Source organism: Olea europaea, chromosome 15, assembly GCF_002742605.1.
Source record: "Olea europaea var. sylvestris chromosome 15, O_europaea_v1, whole genome shotgun sequence".
Lineage (NCBI taxonomy): Eukaryota > Viridiplantae > Streptophyta > Magnoliopsida > Lamiales > Oleaceae > Olea > Olea europaea.
This window is the reverse complement of record NC_036251.1, coordinates 16,154,571-16,173,581: the sequence shown is the minus strand read 5'-3', so window position 1 is coordinate 16,173,581 and position 19,011 is coordinate 16,154,571. Positions and strand designations below refer to the sequence as shown.

Here is a 19,011-nt window from a genome sequence, read left to right as displayed (position 1 = left end):
GCCGATTGAGTCGGATGTAGTATTGATCGTAAAAGCACACGTGGAAATTGTTACTTTTTAGGCTTTGCACTTATGTCTTGGTCTAATAAGAAACAAAATTTCGTTGCATTATCCACCGCCGAGGCAGAATATATCTCAGCCGCTAGTTGTTGTGCACAAACACTTTGGATGAAACAAACTCTATGTTATTATCATTTGTCTTACGTTCATGTGCCTATTTTATGTGATAATTCTAGTGCCATAAATTCGTCTAAAAATCCCATCTTGCATTCACGAACTAAACATATTGAGATTCGACATCATTTTCTTCATGATCATGTGCAAAAAAGAGATATTGAATTAGAATTTATAAAGACCGAGGACTAGTTGGCTAATATTTTCACCAAACCTCTTACACACGATTGTTTCACATATATTCGAAGAGGATTAGGAATTATCGATGAAGATGAAGTAGAATGTGGTTAATTCTCCCTATTACGATGATCAACGTCCATAGGTTTTTATAAAATTGTCCAAAGTATTGCTTCTTTATGACTTCATCATATTTCAGTATCTTAGTAAAAATAATAAATAAAAATAAATAAATAAATTTGACGTCCGGTCGACCGGACGGCCCAGACGATCGGGTTTTAAAACCATTTCTTCTTCATTTCTCCTCCATTTTTTTCTCACTTCTCTTCTTCTTCCTCTTAGATCTACCTCAAATCTACCTAGATCTACAACTATTTCTTGAAATTTCCACAAGATTTGAAAAACCCATCACTTTTTCTTCTTCAAACTCTTAAAATCCCCATCTTTTTTCAAACTCCAACTCATCTTTCTCTCTTTTCAAACGGTCGACCGGGTTATAAAGTTTTTCCACATTTAACTCGTCATGCCTAGAGTGAAAATTTCGGGAAAGAAACCAAGGAGGGAGAGGCTACCAACTCCTTCATCAGAGGATGAACCCGAATTGCTAGAAAATCACTTCGATAAATCTCCCATTCTTATAGGTAAGACTGTAGATTTTGATGATTTTACACTTCAAGCACCTGCATTTCATATAGCAGAGTTCTTTAAAAGTATGGGTTGGACTTCCATTGCATCCATGGAAGAAAATGCTTATCATAAGCTTATGCAAGAATTTTACAAAAACATGGTTTATATTCCTTTTCCGGGTAGTATTTCTTGTCTTCTCAAAGGTAAACGAATTACCATTACCCATGCCCTTCTACATTCTCTTCTTGAGTTAGAAGATTGTTCAAATCAAGTGTTTTGTCATATGGTCCATCCAACCTTTGAAGGTTATAATCCTATTGTTGCATGCTGTAGAGTGACCGGAAAGAATTTTGAACACCTAGTGAAACTTGGTTCAAATCAATTAACTTTACCTTGTAAGGTTTTACACAACATAATCGCCCATATTATTCTACCTAGGAAAGGTCATCTCAATGAAGTAACTCACTTCGATTTGTTCCTTCTTGACTCATTCTTAGTCGGACGAAAATTAGACTTTCCAACTATTGTTATTGGTCACATGAAAATAGTTCATTCCGCCACTCGCATAAAGACCTTACCATTTGGCATGCTACTCACTAAGGTCTTTAAATATTTTGAAATTTCTCTAAATGGCGAAGTCTCCATTTCTCTCCGTTCCACTGACTCTATCAACATTCATACTCTTAAACGAATGAAAATTGTCAAGGAGCATGGGCAATGGGTGGCCCATACTAAAGGGTTTGATCTAGATTCGGGCCCTTCAACGTTACCCTTCGAAGGAATGACGAGGAGGAAGATGATCAGGCCGACGACACACCACTTGTTCCCAGTCCTTCACACAACATTTCGGGATCAAGTGCTTCTCCACCTTTCGGTCGTTTTACTTTTACCGAGGATCACTACAATCTTCTCAATGGACGGCTTGACTCTCTTACCTCATCTATCGACAGGCTTAGTGGGATGCTTCGCCAATTGTAAGTTCAGCAAGACACAATACAAGCTCAACAAACGACGATGCAGGCTCAGTAATATGCTTTCTATACTTATTACACTGCTCAGCAGGAAGCCATGCAAGCTCAGCAAACTGCCTTTTATGCTCCGTTTGATGCACTTTTCCCGCCACCACCTCCTCTGGAGTCTTAGATATAATTTTATGTATTTGTGTTGTCCTTATGTGGGTCTAAACTATTAACCACTATTGTCTTTAAATTTGCTTATGTTGACGTTTAAACTATTTTTATGCTTTGTGTTAAATTAAGGGGGAATGTTGTATGATTTTATATTGCTCTTAACTGCTATATCTTTTTGCTTATGCCAAAAGGGGGAAATATGGTGAGATGATTATGCATGATTTGTAAAGGATATATGTCTTTAATATATGGTCATGATTTGTAAAGGATAGGGGGAAGAGATTACATGATAAATTTTTTAATGCATATTTCTTGATATAAATTGTTAAATTTATCTTGCAAATCATCTTGTTTGCCATGATCAAAAAGGGGAAAATTGTTGACATATGCTCAACTTAATCCTCAATGTTTTGATCATAACAAAAAAGATTATTTTTATTGCTAACAAATTCATTTTAGTAATGATAGTTCAATGTTCAAATTAATCATGTATTATCGGACTTCAAATGAAGATCAAAATAGAAGCCATGTATTCAAGTCAAATCATTCGAGACAAAAAGCTTAAGAGATAAATGTCAAAAAAGATCAAGATCAAGAGTATGAGAGACGACATCAATGAAAGATTAAGACGAGGCATACTTCGGAGCAAAGACTTGATTTTTTAGACAAAATGTAAAGGTACTAATGCTTTGATTTGGCAGAGTAGTTAAGCTAAAAATCTTGCTATGCATTAAAAATAATTTTTGTGCACTAAGATAATTCGAATGCAACCTTTTTCCTCAAACATGAAAATGACTTTTAAAAATGATATATGGATTTTAAAGACATTTTTATTATGAAAATTTAGTTAAAAGTATTCTCTAAAAGTCCATACACTTCAAAACTTTAAAATCGGAACAAACGAGGTTAAAACGTGAAAAGACCGCACTGTCGAGGCGGTCAACCGCCCAAAGAGGTGGTCGACCATACTCCTCCAATGGTCCAGATTTGACTGTTCTGACTTCTGATTTTTACTATACAAACGGCTACATTAGTCTTCTAGACAAGAGGCGGTCGACCGAACGAGTCATCCGCAAATTCAGATTTTTTTTTTACGTTTTGGACTCTATAAATACCCCAACCTCTTGCATTAATAATTATCACTTCCAAGAGTATTAAATTGAGATACTTCAAGTTTTAACTCTCCACTCCTTATTTATCTTTATCAATTCATTCACTTTTGGAAAATTTTTGATTGAGGTTACTTTAGAAAGTCATTGATCAAAGATTTTTAAACCTAACACTTGAGCTTTACTTATTGCCATTCATTAAAGTTTTAGCCTACTTTTCTCCATTGTACTCAACTTTGAATATATCTGTATTGTGGGAGAATATTCCTTTTTGTAAAACTTACTCTCAATTGAATTGTGGGTCGTGTTGAAGTCCCGAAAAGTTCAACGTTTGTAAAAGGATTGGTACTCCTTGCTTGTAAGTCACCGGAAGCGTTGTAAGGATTGGATTGCACCATAAGTCAATTAATATAGTTAAAAAAGCCTTGCTGGTGACGGAGAGCTTGGTAATGGGGGATGTAGATCGTGATAGCATCGAACCTCCTTATTACATCGTTTGCATTCTCTTTTCCCTTCCTCCTATTACTCTTGTGTTATCTTGTTTATTCATAGTTATTTGCTTTAATTTGTGTTTATTTTTGAAAAAGTTTCAAGTAACCAATCCACCCTCCTCTTGGTTAGTTGTTCTTGGGCTTTCAAAGGATAACCAATGGACGCACATCTCCTTGACCTAGGATCAAACTTGTGCCTACCATTGATAAGAGTGGTGGAAAAAGCTAGGCACCCAAAAACTTTTAAGTGACTGTAGTTTGGTTTGGTTTGAAACAGTATCTCAAAAGGGCTTTTGTGGTTCAGGAGGGGAGTTGTTCTGTTTATGAGGTATACAGCCGTCAACACGAAGTCATTCCAATATTTCAAAGGTAGACCACTTTTGAATTTCAAGGCTCTTGCTACGTTTAAGATATATTGGTGCTTTCTTTCCACAACAGCATTTTGTTATGGAGTTTTAATACATGTTCTTTTTGTGCATTATCCTCTTCTTTAAATAAAATTCAGTCATGTTAAATTCACCTCAATTATCTATTCGGGTGATTTTAATCTTAGCTTCAAATTGAGTTTCTATCATGGCATAAAAATTTTGTAAAGCAGTGATGGCATTGGATTTGAGTCTTAACAATAGATCCATGTGCATCTACTAAAATCGTCAAAAATAGATAGAAAATACTTAGAACCATCTCTGCTAAATTCATCACAAGGCCCCCATATGTCACAATGTATTAGTTCGAAGCATTTTGTTGTTTTGTGATGGCTTACTTTAAAAGGCAGCCTATGTTGTTTTGCTAGAGGACAAATGAAGCAATTATTTATGCTAGAATAAGCAGGTATGTGGATGTTCCCATCAGAACTAAATTCAGAACATGAAGAGTGCCCTAATCTGTAATGCCATAGATCAGATTCTTTGTGATTATTAATGGCAAACGGGAAAAAAGAGGACAGACACTTGAACTGTTTGCAAGCATTCAATAAACCTGAATAAGAGACTTCTTTTCGCACCATATGATACAATCCATCTTTCACTTCACCCATTCCAGTCATTCTCCAAGTCGAAAGGTCCTGAATATAACAGTGATCAGAGAAGAAGACAAGATAGCCGTTTAGAGATTGAGAAGCTTCTTTACTGAAATTAAATTGAAAGTGAAACTGCAATGCAAAGGACATTATGTAAGGTAATTGCTTCTGAGATTTTGACAGTTCCTACATGAGTGATAGGGACGTTTTCTCCATTTGGTAGGACCACAAAATAGCACACATTAGCTTGAATAGATGTAAAAAGAGTGGTGGAGCAGATCATGTGATCTGTTGCTCCTGTGTCAAGAATCCATGGAATTTCATAAATATTTCCCTGCCTACGATGAAAGGCCGTTAAGCATAGAGACATACTAGACATTTTGCGAGTGAAATCATCAGATGATGAAGGATTAGCAAGTGTTTAGACGTTGTTTGATGAAAGGGTGGAGTGATGAGTGCCTGTTGCTGGTTTGAATAGTGCCATCAGCTAAGAGTATTACTCTTGACTTAAGGATATTTTTCCCTTGTCCTTTACCACTTCTTGATTGTGTATCATGTGAGTAGAGACCACAATGGCAGCATGCTTTCCTCTGCCGTTCAACTTGTGGCCTGGTGGGAATCCATGGAGTTTAAAACATTTGTTCACTTCATGTCCTGGCGTCTTACAGTAAGAGCAGATTAGCATGCTTGGATTTGCCTTGAAGCATCGTTCAAGAGAATGGCCTACAACCTTGCAATGAGTGCAATAATATTTGTCCCCCTTCTGTGATGAAAAATGTTAGTTTCCTCCTTCTCTAGAATCCCTTTTGCTCAAAAAAAACCATGGAGTCAAATTTAATAGGAACTGGATTAGATATCTCCCGCCCCTTATCCTCTTGCTAGATTAATGAATATACTTCATTCAGGCTGGAAAACGGTCTAATCAATAAGATCTGGGCCTTAATCTCTCTGTAAGAATCATTTAGCCCCATCAATAATTTCATAACCCAATCCCTTTGTTGATTTTGAAGTACAGTTTTTAGATCTCCACACGTACAATTGGGAATACTTTCATAATTCAACAGTTCATCTAAGAGAGTTTTGAGGTTTGAGAAGTAAACACTCACCGAGTCTTGATTTTGCAACAAGGTTGTGATATCCTTCTTTACTTCAAAGATGCTAGGAGAAACGTTGTTCAAGGTCAAGCCAGAAAACGGTGAGTTGTTTCATGGTGCTACTCTTGATATCAATTGCCATGGCACTCTGCAACCACGTTATGACAATGTCATTGCACCTTAACCAATGTTCCATCAATGGATTATTTAGATCTTTTCGTTCACAAAGACTACCATCTATGAACCCCAGCTTATTTTTTATTCTCAATGCTCTTCTCATTGATCGAGCTCAGGAATAATAATTGCTAGAGCACAAGGCATGGATGACCAGCATGACAGTACTTCCATCATCGCTACCTACATAATAAGGGCCCCTGAGATGAGTTGGATCAAGAGAAAGGACACTTGAGTTCCCTCCTCCAGATTGATTTTGGATTTGGCTTGGACTGATGTTTGTATTTGGGTGGGATTTGTGTTTCCTGAATTGGATTCCTCCATTTCTAACTCTGATACCATTTTAGATTTTAAAAGATAAAAATTCTGATATTGATGAATTGCAAGAAGAATGAAATTGTATTCAATTCACCTTGTGTTATGTACAATAGAGCCCCTATATATATATACAAAATGAAGGAATCTTTCCTAACTAACTTACACAAAAAAAATAGCTAATTATTCTTCTAGATTTTTCTTCTGCTGTACAATAACAAAATCTAACTAATCGTCTTCTAGATCATTCTTCTGTTGTTGTTTTGTCGTCTGTCCTATCATTAATCCAACCTAGCCTATTTCTTGCTGATTATGTCAATGCTTCAGCTAAACTTCTTCTTCCAGCTGACTCGCATCTTCTATTTTCAATACATAGTTCTTGATGAATCATATGGAATTGTAAAGATAAATCGGCCAAATAATAAAGACGAGAAAATAAGAGCAATATGAAAAATAATGGATCACATAAGAACACAAGATTCATATGAAAGAAGAGAAGAATTTAAATATATCAATAAACTAAAATTGCTTTACGAGATTTGATACTCTCAATCTAAATTTAAATAACCACCGCAAGTTTTTAATATATATAACTATGATTTTATTGTTAATTTATCCTTTTAAGAGCCTATATCACGTGGAATATATATATATATATATATATTAGAATCCATTACTAGTATTTTGGATGAAATACGACTCAAGAAAATAGTCAGAATCAAAAAAGGATTCCTGTCCGAATAACAGTGTCACTCCAGTGCTAGGCGACGCTAGCAGAAAAAGGATTCCTATGTGCTTTATCTTGTTTCGTAGGGGTCACTTATATATTTATCCATTTATACTTCTTTTACTTTTCTTCTCACATATAAATTTTTGCAGTGATATTTTTATTGAAAAAAATCTCATCCATGCAGTGAAAACACAAAATGCAAAACGAGCTAAAAATGAAAAATATAAATTGAACATGGTTCGGTGCAGACAACCATGGGGTAATAATCTTTATTAATTGATAAACTTTTTCATTTTTCTTTGTTTAGGAATTATTGTTGTGTGCACATGCCTAGCCACAAGATACTAAGATTTTTTGGTACAATACCTCTAGAGAGATATTTCTAAAATACTCGTGAAATATATCAATCATTCAAAATATTCTCATGAATTATAGATAAAATTTTTAGAAGTAAAGAAGAATGATGTGTAATATTTTTTTTCCAAGGTACAACACTTATTTTATATGTTGAAGTGGACATATTTGTCAAGGGCTCAAAAAGAGACACTGAAGACTTTTGTCCCAAACAACTTAAAAAACGTGATCTTAATGTTTTACGTATAAGTCAATCAATGCATTACGAATTGGGTAATTGATTACATTAGATTGATTTATGATTGGAGTTACGTGGGGTCATATGGGGTTTGCTGAGCCCATGAAAATTTTGGAATTTTCTTTTTAAATTTTAGTTTTTTTCACTTTTCTACTATTCGAAGTTTGAAAACTTTTTTTTTTTTTCATCCACTTTCTGCCTCCCAACTTCTTTTAAGCCTTGAATCTCATTCTTCCCCCAATACCTAGATTTGTCGTTTTTACCATATAATTGTGTTTTCCTACCTAGGTCATCGACATCAACGTCGACGACCGACCACATTTTTTCTCCACATCAACATCAGACTCCTCAAGACCTCAACCATGGTTTGAACCATGCAATTGAATTGGATATTCGACTATTGAATGATAGTCAGTTTTGTACATTGAGTATGCTATATTTGCAATATTGATAATAATGTAATTATACGATGATTTTAAATTATGGAAATGCATAGACAACATTCGTAATAATGTATTGAATTATTCCCATTAATGTTATGTTGATTGAAAAATTTTTGCAACTTAATTTTTTTATCCAAAATGAAGAATATCTAGATCCTGTCAAGAGAGTGATAGCATTTATTTTGCAAACATAATGCAATTATTTGCTTACATTATTGAAAGCATTATTACTTTCAATCTACTTGCAGTCTAATCACACCTTTTGTCCATACATAATGAACAGCTCTTCTCATACAGGGCCACATGGGCCCTGTTTATGTATTGCTTCTTGCCTGCCATTACCAACTTATTTGAGTTGGTGCCGATACTTCAAGTGGCTCTACTGTTTTATCAAGCATCATCTTCAATTGAATCTTCATCTCAGAAGCCCCCATCGCGTCTCTCTCTTTCTCTAGTTCCTACATTATGCATAATCAAAATTTGATTGCATGAAAAAATAAGAGATGGCAAAAAAATTTGTCCCGTCACGTCTCAAATGTGGCCAGACCAGAGTTCACCCCCTTTAAAAAATAAATAAATAAATGTTTGAGTATTATTTACTTTGGATTTTAAAATTTTGAATTCGTATTTTATTCTCTAATAATAGCATAACTCGAATTATTTTTGAGTAGTGCACGTTTTTAATCACACATTCTTACAATAAAATATTTTGTATGCAAATTTAAAACTTTTTCCTACTTTTTAACTACTAATTCCCCAAAAAATCTTTATTCCAAAACACATTTTTTCAAAAAATTCCTTTTAATGGATGTCAAACAGGGTCTTATATAGAGTTAAAAATTTCTATTGCTATTGAACATTAATGTTTCTCAATTGACTTTCAACTTTAAGCGAGTTACTATTAAATTTTCTCAAATTTTTCTTAGACGTCGTTGAACTTCAAAGGTTATTCGAGTTATCACTAAACTTATTAAAATATTATGACACTTGTCACTTTGTCATTCATTGAGCATGAAATGTATATGAAATATATAATTTTTTACATACCACAAATTTCGTGTGAATAAGGGATATTTCTTTAGCTTTGATAAATAAAATAGTTGAGGATAAAATATTTATTTTTTTGAATAAACTTGTAAACACAGTCAACCGCAAAATTTGTTGGAAGGTACCTTTCAGGCTAGCCAAATATGATCTATATAAAGATCTCAAATCATCCACGCCAATTATACTATTGCGTAAAATAAGTATTCAAAAAAAAATTAAAAAAAATAATAAAAAATGTGAACTCGATGGCTACGTCAACTTGCACTTAACGGACCTCTACCAAACCCAAATCTTCAAGGCAGCAACAGAGAAAAAATGGTCACTCAACCCCTAAATTAATGACACTTATAACAGTACTTCTCTATGTTATGTTCAATTTCTTTTTTGCTTATTTCGACAAAGTCTGTAAGATATCGAATTGCTCTGATAACAATTCGTTGTAATAATGAACAAGAAACGAATAATATATTTATGGCACAAGATGAAGTAATTGAACACAAACCCAAGAACAAGATAATTTGTAGAGAAAATGATATTTCACTAGAATATGGAGAAAGAATACAATGATTTTGTGTTTATAATTTGTCTAACTTATAATGAGGTTTAACAACCTGATTAATTTGTAAAGAATAACCAAATATGAATAGGAAACAAATAGAAGACATCCATAACCCTAGTCTTGATATCGTAGAAGAAACAGAATGTTGAAAATGCTTGTAAAACGTGAAAATGGGCCCAGGTAGGATGAATATGGTGCTCGAGCATTAGGTGGTAGCTGGCTTCACTGCTTTGGACGCTCGAGCTCAAGTCAAGCGCCAAGCGAGCACGATTGCACCAAAAGTCCTTCCTAATCTATATCTTGATCTCTTCAAATCCAAGACAAATTTCAACTAGAATTTACCTAACAAACTTCGAATAGGATTTCAAAATAGCATTCCAAATAAAATTTTTCTTAAGTCAACTTTAATTAAAATTTTCAATTACCTTTCAAATAGAATTCAGGTCACACCCTAATTCTAACAAAGTCAAAATTTTCCTACCACTTCAATGATTAGGCAAATTATACAATGGCTCATCTAAAGATCTAGACAAGAATAATGGTCGTCATGAGAAATCGAGTCAGGCCCAAAACTTGCCACCACTATATTAATGACAGAAGATTTCTCTCATGTTCAATTTCGTTTGTGCTTAAGTTAGGCAAATACATTAACAGATTCAAAACTTGTAAATTATAGGCATGTTCTGTGCAATTTGTCCTAAAAATTCAATATGTCAATATTTCCAAAATCGACGACGAAGTCACAGACAAATTTAAAATAATAATAATAATAATAATAATAATAATAATAATAATAATAATAATAATAATAATAATAATAAAATAGTAATTGATATACTTGATATGCATCTCTTGCAAAGATTGTCTCTAACTCTACCAACTCTAGATTGTGAAGCAGTGAGAACGAATATACACAAAAGAATTTCGTTGATTTTGGCTAGATAAGATTGATCAATTGGGAAAAACTCCAATTTTATTTAGATCATAAGAAACAACAAAGAAAACAACACGCTCTTAAAAGAGTTTAAAAAGTGACAATCCTAACTAAGAATGACAAAATAGCTCCTAATTAAAAGTATTTTATTTAATGATAAAATAAATAAACCAATTAAAGTGTATCTCCATCTATTTGTTTGGTTTAATAAGAAGAGCAATGAGATGTGAATCACTCACGTGTCGGGTCTCCGATATTCAAAGCTCGTTAGAAATTTGTGTTTTTAGAAAGAAAAGTAAGTAATGATATGTGGACTCAGAATCAATCTAACTCACCAAATTCTTATCTATACAGTGAATTCTGGTACATAGAATTTTGATTCAAAATACTATAGCGCCACAACCGACAACTTGCCTGTTTGATAGATCATCCCTCCCTCCCTCTATATATATAGAGGGAGGGAGGGGGAGAGAGAGAGAGATTATCAACATGCAAATTCTGAGGCCAATTTCTGTTTGCTCGTTCAAAACGGAGCTTCCAAAAATGGAGATCCGTTTTGCTTTAGGTACAACTACTGATAGCCTTGCTACTAATGCTAAACAAAATCGAATTCTTGCCTCTACATCTTACAATCAGACAGTGATTAGGCGATCAGGAAAATACAAGCCCCCTATATGGGAATTCGATTATATTCAGTCCTTAAATAGTGAATACACGGTAATTATCATCATCTGCAGAATTTTTTTCTATATATATTTATTATAAGGACTGACAAAAAATGATATGCATAATGTAGGAAGAGAGATACAAAACAAGGGCTTCTGAGATGAAGATGCAAGTGAAGATGATGCTTGATGAAACGATGGAACCACTGGATCAGTTGGAATTAATTGATAACTTGGAGAGGCAGGGAATATCTTACCATTTTGAGGATGAAATTGAGCAAATATTGGCTTTCATAAACAGAAAATATAGCAGAAGTAAAGAGCCAAAGATTAAGGATTTGTATGCTACAGCTTTGGAATTTAGACTACTAAGACAACATGGCTTTAATGTCTCTCAAGGTGCACAAAAAACAAGTTAGAATCCTTTATTTATTCTGTTGATTTATGATTTCTTATTGTCAGATTCCTTGTAGCCTAATCATAATGCACACTTACAGAATCGAGCACGGATGTAATATTTTTTCAGGGGTATATTGTATGTGCTTATTTGGTAAGGATTTTGTTAATTGATTTTTTAACCATTAGAAATAAATTAAACCCTATCTGTAAGAGAAAAATTCAAAAATTAATTTTAATTGGCTTTTAATCCCTACCAAACATGCATAGTCCATGATGTAGGACATATTGGTCATATTGAGGAAAGAAACACTAGTAGAAATAAAAATGATCTTAATTTCGGATTGGGCCCATAAGACCATTTTGAAAGGAGAACGACAAGAGGAACAATGGCACTGCTAAGCCGTGATGTACGACGAATTCCGACCATTCGAGTTCGTTTAGGCCTCGAAAACTGATTTTTAAAGTTTTGGCGCAATTTTTGTTAATTCCCTTATTTTGGGTTTTTTGCAATTCTAGTTTGGTTAAACTTCTTTTCCATTACTTTTAGTTGTTCTAAACTTCATTTTCATGTAAACCCTTATAAATAAGGGCTTAGTTCATTTTTTTCATTATCTTTCATTAATAAAATTCGTAAGTTTTTTTTTTATTTGGTAAATTTCAAATTTCTTGTTCTTAAGATTTTCGTTTGAATTCCTTATTTCCCTCTGCATCAGTCCACTACGCAAAAGATCTAAGTATTTCTTTGTTTATTATATCTCTCCTATGTAGAAATTAAGTCCCCGTTTTGCCCCCATTCTCCGTCTCATTCTTTTTCTTTCTCTTATTTTCAATCACACAATCTTCTATAAAATAATATTACACGCAAATCAAAAACCTTTAATTCTTTTTCAACCACAAATTTTTCAAAAAAAAACTCTATTCCAACCATTAAAATTTGGAAAGAATTGGGGCCAAATGGGGGCTAAGGTTTTATTTTTTTTGCATCAGTTTCTCGCACTTTTTTCGCTTAACATGCCAAAGCTTGGCTGATTACAGAGAGATTTGATTGTTTCAAGAATGAGAAGGACAATTTCAAGCCAAGCTTATGTAATGATACAAAGGGATTACTACAACTGTATGAAGCTTCTTTCTTGTCAATAGAAGGAGAGAGTACTCTGGAAATGGCAAGAGAATTCACTATCAAACATCTCGAGGATAAAAGTGTTGACGACATTCATTGTGGTCCATTGGTGCACCATGCGTTGGAGATTCCACTGCACTGGACCATACCTCTGGCTGAAGCAAGGTAGTGTTGAACTATTTCGTCTAAAAGTTTAATCTATTAGGAGAGTACACATTTATTTAATTCATTCAACAGGCTGTTCATAAACAAATAGGAGAAGAGACCAGACAAGAATCCAATTCTTCTCCAACTTGCAAAACTGGATTTCAACATTGTTCAAGCAACATTTCTTGAGGAACTAAAATTTGTCTCCAGGTATTGCCAAGTGCGCTAAATATATCGTATGTTAAGCCCCTAACCTTACCATCCTTTGTTTCTGTATGTTAATAGGTGGTGGGACAGAACATGCCTTGCCAAGATGTTGCCATTTGCCAGGGATAGGCTGGTGGAATGTTTCTTTTGGAATATAGGAGTGCTATTTGAACCACAATATGGATTTTCACGAATAGATGCAACCAAAGTAAATGTTTTTATTACAATTATGGATGATATATATGATGTGTATGGTACGTTTGAAGAACTGGAACTTTTTACATACATCATTGAAAGGTTAGCAACGTCCTCCTAATGTTTCTTTCCAAGCCTCCTTTCTCTTTGTAGCTCTTACAATTATTTCTTCTTGGAACTTTACAGATGGGATGTCAATGCAATCGAGCAACTTCCAGATTACATGCAAATTTTCTATCTAGCACTCAACAACTTCGTCAATGAAATGGCTTATGATGTTCTCAGAGAAAAAGGGATCGTAATTATTCCATATTTAAGAAAAGTGGTACTATTAGTTTCCTTCAAGAATATATCCTTATTAGCATGTGTATTATGATGAATATCAGGTCTGTTTGAATCGCATTCTTTCAAAAAAAAAAATTTATATATATATTCCTAAAAGTAATTTAACATCATTTCAACTACATATTTTTCAATAAAATAATATTACACATAAATCCAAAACGTTTTCTTATTTTTTAACCACACATTCTTTCAAAATTCTGTGACTCAAACACACACTAGATAACATCAAATAATATTAAAGAAGAAAAAGAAAATCTTGTTCATTTTATTGTCAAATCTTGTATGATACGCCTTCTGGGTCATAGACTTCTATCTTAAAATATTAACAAAGTTAAGAGGAGTAGCACAATTGCACGAGCCCTTATATTGAGTATTGTTTCTATACTAAGCGATCTCATAGTTTATCCTTTACTACAACCAACAGAAATTTCTCTATGTGTTTTAAATATCCTTAAAATTTTCCGATCTAAGATATTTACAATAAGCATGTCAAATCAATGTCACAGTGGACAGATTTATGCAAAGCATACTTACAAGAGGCAAAATGGTGCTCGACTGGATACACCCCAACAATGGAAGAGTATATGGAAAATGCATTGATTTCAGTATCAGCTCATGTAATATTGTCACATTCTTTTTTCTCTGTTACCAATCCAATAGAGAAAGAAGCCATTCAGTGCTTGGAGAAATATCCTAATATAGTTCGCCGGTCGGCTACGATTTTAAGGCTTGCAGATGATTTAGCAACATCATCGGTACGTATGCAGCAAGCCATTTCATTTCATGTTTACGACATTTTTGGTTAATGAAATCAATGAGACAGTAGGAATTCGAAATTAACCCTTTCAACTAAAGGGGTTTTTTATGCTTTATTAATTCAAGATGAATTGGAAGGAGGCGATGTTCCTAAATCAATACAATGTTACATGAAGGAAACTGGTGCTTCCGAAGATGAGTCACGCAAACACATAAGGTTTTTGATATGTGAGACCTGGAAAAAGATTAACAAAGGTCAAGATGCAAATTGTCCATTCTCACAAAAATTCATTGAAATTGCAGTGAATCTTGCTCGAATGGCACAATACATGTACCAGTATGGAGATGGACATGGAATTCAAAATCGTGAAGCTAAAGATCGCATTTTAGCTTTACTATTCGAGCCCATTCCCCTCAAGTAGAGTTCGAAATTCATTTGTGGTAGGAATGTTGTTTTCACACTTGCAAGTTGCACTCTGTATATTAACTATGATGTCGTGGCCAAACATAACATGTAATCCAGGTTTGAAACAATTGGAGCAAATTCAGACCTTTTATATACACCTCTTAATATATACTGAATTCGAGGAGCCAATGGACATTCAAATACAAACCCTACCTTCGCAAAAATAATTAATTCATCGAATCTTTCTTCATCAATTTGACACTCTTTAAATATAGATATAGATAAAATATACAATATAATTCCCACTAATTGCACTAACCCACTAACATATGTAATAATGCCAAATAAATAGCAAACAATATAACCATGACTCCAGTTATTTGACCCTTCAACAAAAATAATAAATAAAGTCTAACAATTGCTAAAAACAGGTTCGCCTAATTTGAAAGAATAATTCTGTGTAATAATATTGATGTTAATTAACTTGTACACAGACAATAAATAACATTTAATCGTTGGCTCAATTAAATGTTAAGATACGAAATTCATTTATTTGAACACGTAGTTCACTACCTTGTAATTTGGTGATATAATGCAAGTCTATTTTTTATAATCACCCAACCGTTTTATCCAAGCCGACTACTTTGTCATTTTGAGAGCATCTACCTGCTTAATCCTCACGTAAAATGTTATTTTCTATTATTTTTTTGTTATAAATATAAAATAAAAGTTTAAATTCTAGAACAGCGTAATTACTTACTAATACAACCAATAATTTTCTTTAACATGCTATTGTTAATTAAGTACAAGTTTAAACTTAAATTAGTTCATAATAGTTTTGTAAAATATACACCAAAAAAAAAAAAGTTCACTCATATAATCGATTTGATCAATAAAGTTTTAAATCGGAACAAAAATGATCTTGTTAGTTTCCTTTAATTTATTTTATAAGAAGATACGGTAAAGTAGCCATTTGCACCTTTTTGCAAAGTTTAGGAACCCAACTGCAATTTTTTCTAATAAAAATTTAAGTGCATTTTGGTCTTTTTCATAAAAAGGACCAAAATAGCACTAAAACACATTGGTCGGTGACGTTTGTGCCAAGAAACATATTATAAACCATTTCCACAAGGTAGACTAAGGTTAGTGACCATTTGCGACAATTTCTCAAATTTTATAACTTTATTTATCTTGTAAAAAGAGATTAACCATTTAGCTTGGCAAACAGATCTTAAATACAAAATAATGTCACAAAAAAGCAATATCAAGAAATAGAGAGGGGAGAGACATGAGAGACAATTGGAAGGACGAGGAGGAGGAGGAGGCAATGGAGATTATGGGTCAATTCCATGTGATGCCTCAACTCTTGGTCTTCAATCTCAACTACACTCTCATGTGTCTTGGATGAGAATGAATAATATGTAACATTGATACGTGAAGTTAGTATTCATCATTTTTATATTTATATAATTTCTGAATGGGTTAACAAACTTTTCTGGTCAACAAACTCTCAAAATGTGACATTTTAGTAACTCCCTTTTAGCATAGATTGTCGGCAAACTTACAAAGATATTTCAGTTAAGACAATCCTTCCATATCAATTACTAAAGTTTATGATTTTGTTTAGGTGTTGTTGTTTATGTCATTGACAGTAGTTATAAGAATTATGAGATGGCATTAATAAGCTAGTGTTTGACATGTTGACGTAGCGGAAGCTTATAGGGAAGAACAAAAACTCGCAAAATATTCAAACTTGTTGATTTGCTCACGAATGTTAAGAAAGATGGAATAATTTTGAGAAACTTCTCTAAGCTCTTTATTATAATAAATTCAATTAAGACCATTAAGGCTTCCAACTTATATTTAAAGCAATAATTAAAATATGGATAATAACTAAACTTCTAGATAATGACTTACTTCAGATAATGATAAGAATTAAAGATAATATAATCCTAAATGGAATTAAAATCCTAATTTAATTAAAATTAACAAAATCATTTAAAAAACGTTAAAAAAATCATTTTCAAAACCCTAAACGATGAAATTTGACTAAAATGGACTGTACGTTGGGGGCAAAGCCGTTGTGTTTCACTCATTAGACTATGATTTAAAGAAGTAATTTTTCAAGGAGTTTTGTGTCTATTTTGGATGAAAACAGTCCAATGAGCAACACAACATTACAATTATGTTTTGCATCACATGTGATTTTGATTTCATAGCACTCGTTTAAATGTTTAAACTCAGACACTTATTATTGAAGTGGATATTAATTTGACTTGAGTTTATTGTCATTTCTTTTGTCACATAATTCTTACAATAATTTGTAGGGAAAATGCTATTAGTACATTCTATGTATACATTAAGGTTGACATTTTATAAGATGTAAAAATATGTGCCGCGAATTAGTTTAAGTGTTGTTGAAATCAAGGGTAAAAAAGTGTGCCACTTCACACACCGTAAAAAAACTGTCAAATTTAATATCAATGTAGTGAGATCGAATTTGTAGGCACATCCCCAAATGTGTTAAATTTAACTAATGGGTTCATAGCCAGTGACTTAATTGGAACAACTTTATAAGTTCACTGACCATTTATGCTAAAATAAGTACAATGACTGAAAAACATATTAAAGTTTGATGACCAAAAGAGTTTTTATCCCATTATGGAAATTTTGAATTTCTCTGAAACCACCGTTTTGAAAGGAAGAACTTTCTCTTTGTTGAATCAAGATTAACAAAATTATTTGAACGCTTCCACGTAAAGTTAGTGTTGAGAATTCAAACTGGTGATTTTTATTTTGTCAAGTGTGCTTCCAAAAATCTGTGGAGAAAAATGTGTTTTCAAAATGACAACTCTATTAGTTGTGCCAATTAACAAGATTTCGAGTCCTGGCATCATGATGACCATCCGATCAGATTCTAGAGACTTCCAATTATGAAATCTTGTGACTCTACTGGAACGTGATCTTTCAGATTGGAGAGGGAGACTTTATTCTTACATTTTTCAGATTTGAGAGATCTTCTCTAGGGTTTGGGGTGGTCTCTTCATCTCTCTTCTTCTCTGTGTATGAAATCCCTCTTCTTCACATATTCAAGCCAATCTTGAGTGATTCTCAGGTATATACTTGAGGGATGATGAAGTTCTACTCCATTTACTTGTGTTAATATATTGGGTTTTTTGGTATGGTGTACGAATCTGCGTGATTCATGTTGGAAGTTCAAATTTCTGTGAAATCTTTGTGATTTTGTATATAGTCTCTCGGTAGAAAGTGATACGCTGTTTATTAGCACTCATTCTTCTGTGGTTCGAAGAGGGCAATTTGTTTTTGGCACCTGTGTGATCCGGGTTTCTTGATTCCTTAGTGGAGTGAGGTTTGATTTGTGTTTCATTTTAAAGATAAGTCTTGGTAACTTTATTTCTTGTAATTGTTGGAACATTCTTGTAATTTTTGGTGCCTGATTTTGGAGATTTATGGTGCAACCGAGCTTTATCCATTTTAATGGATGCTCAAGAGGGGATTAGGCGTTATAAGTTGTCGTCGAACCTCTGGGGCTTCGGCCAAAAAAATCCTTGTTTTCATTTTTATTTCTTGCACTTTATTTTCATTTTGTGATTGTATTTTTTGGAATCTTGGTTAATATTGATATCTCTCGACTTTTCAGTGGTATCAGAGCAACTTGGACTACTGGAGCTTTGTGATTTCTTGATTAAACCCTATTCCTGAAACCTGCAATAAACATTAGCTGGTGGAAATTGAGTTTTATCAAACTAATTGGTGAGATCTTTCCTACATTCTGCAATTAATCTTTACAGTAGGGTCTCCTAATTTTTCCCTTGATTTACCTTGCACTAACAAAACCTACTATGGTTGGTCTTTGTCTAAAGACTCAAGAAGTCTTGGGAATCTGAGATAACAATACTAGTAGGAATGCAATTGGAAGGTCTTGCTGGAGAAGATAGTTGAGGCATAGGATTGTCATCTCTATTCTTTGTGATTATGCCTTCTATACTTAGTGTTAAGTGTTTACCATTTTGTGAAAATAATATAAGTGCATTGGTCACTGACCCCAAATCCCCTGTTCTGCCTACAGTACTATTATTATGTATCCTTGTGTGTTCTTGAATTCAAACTTGTATTCTGTGAACTGTCTTGGTGAA

General features: G+C 33.4%; 1 pseudogene; it reads left to right on the top strand.

The window, feature by feature from the left end:
* The first annotated feature begins 11,081 nt into the window (after positions 1-11,081).
* LOC111410282 overlaps positions 11,082-19,011 on the top strand; it is a 33,239-nt pseudogene continuing 25,309 nt past the window's right edge.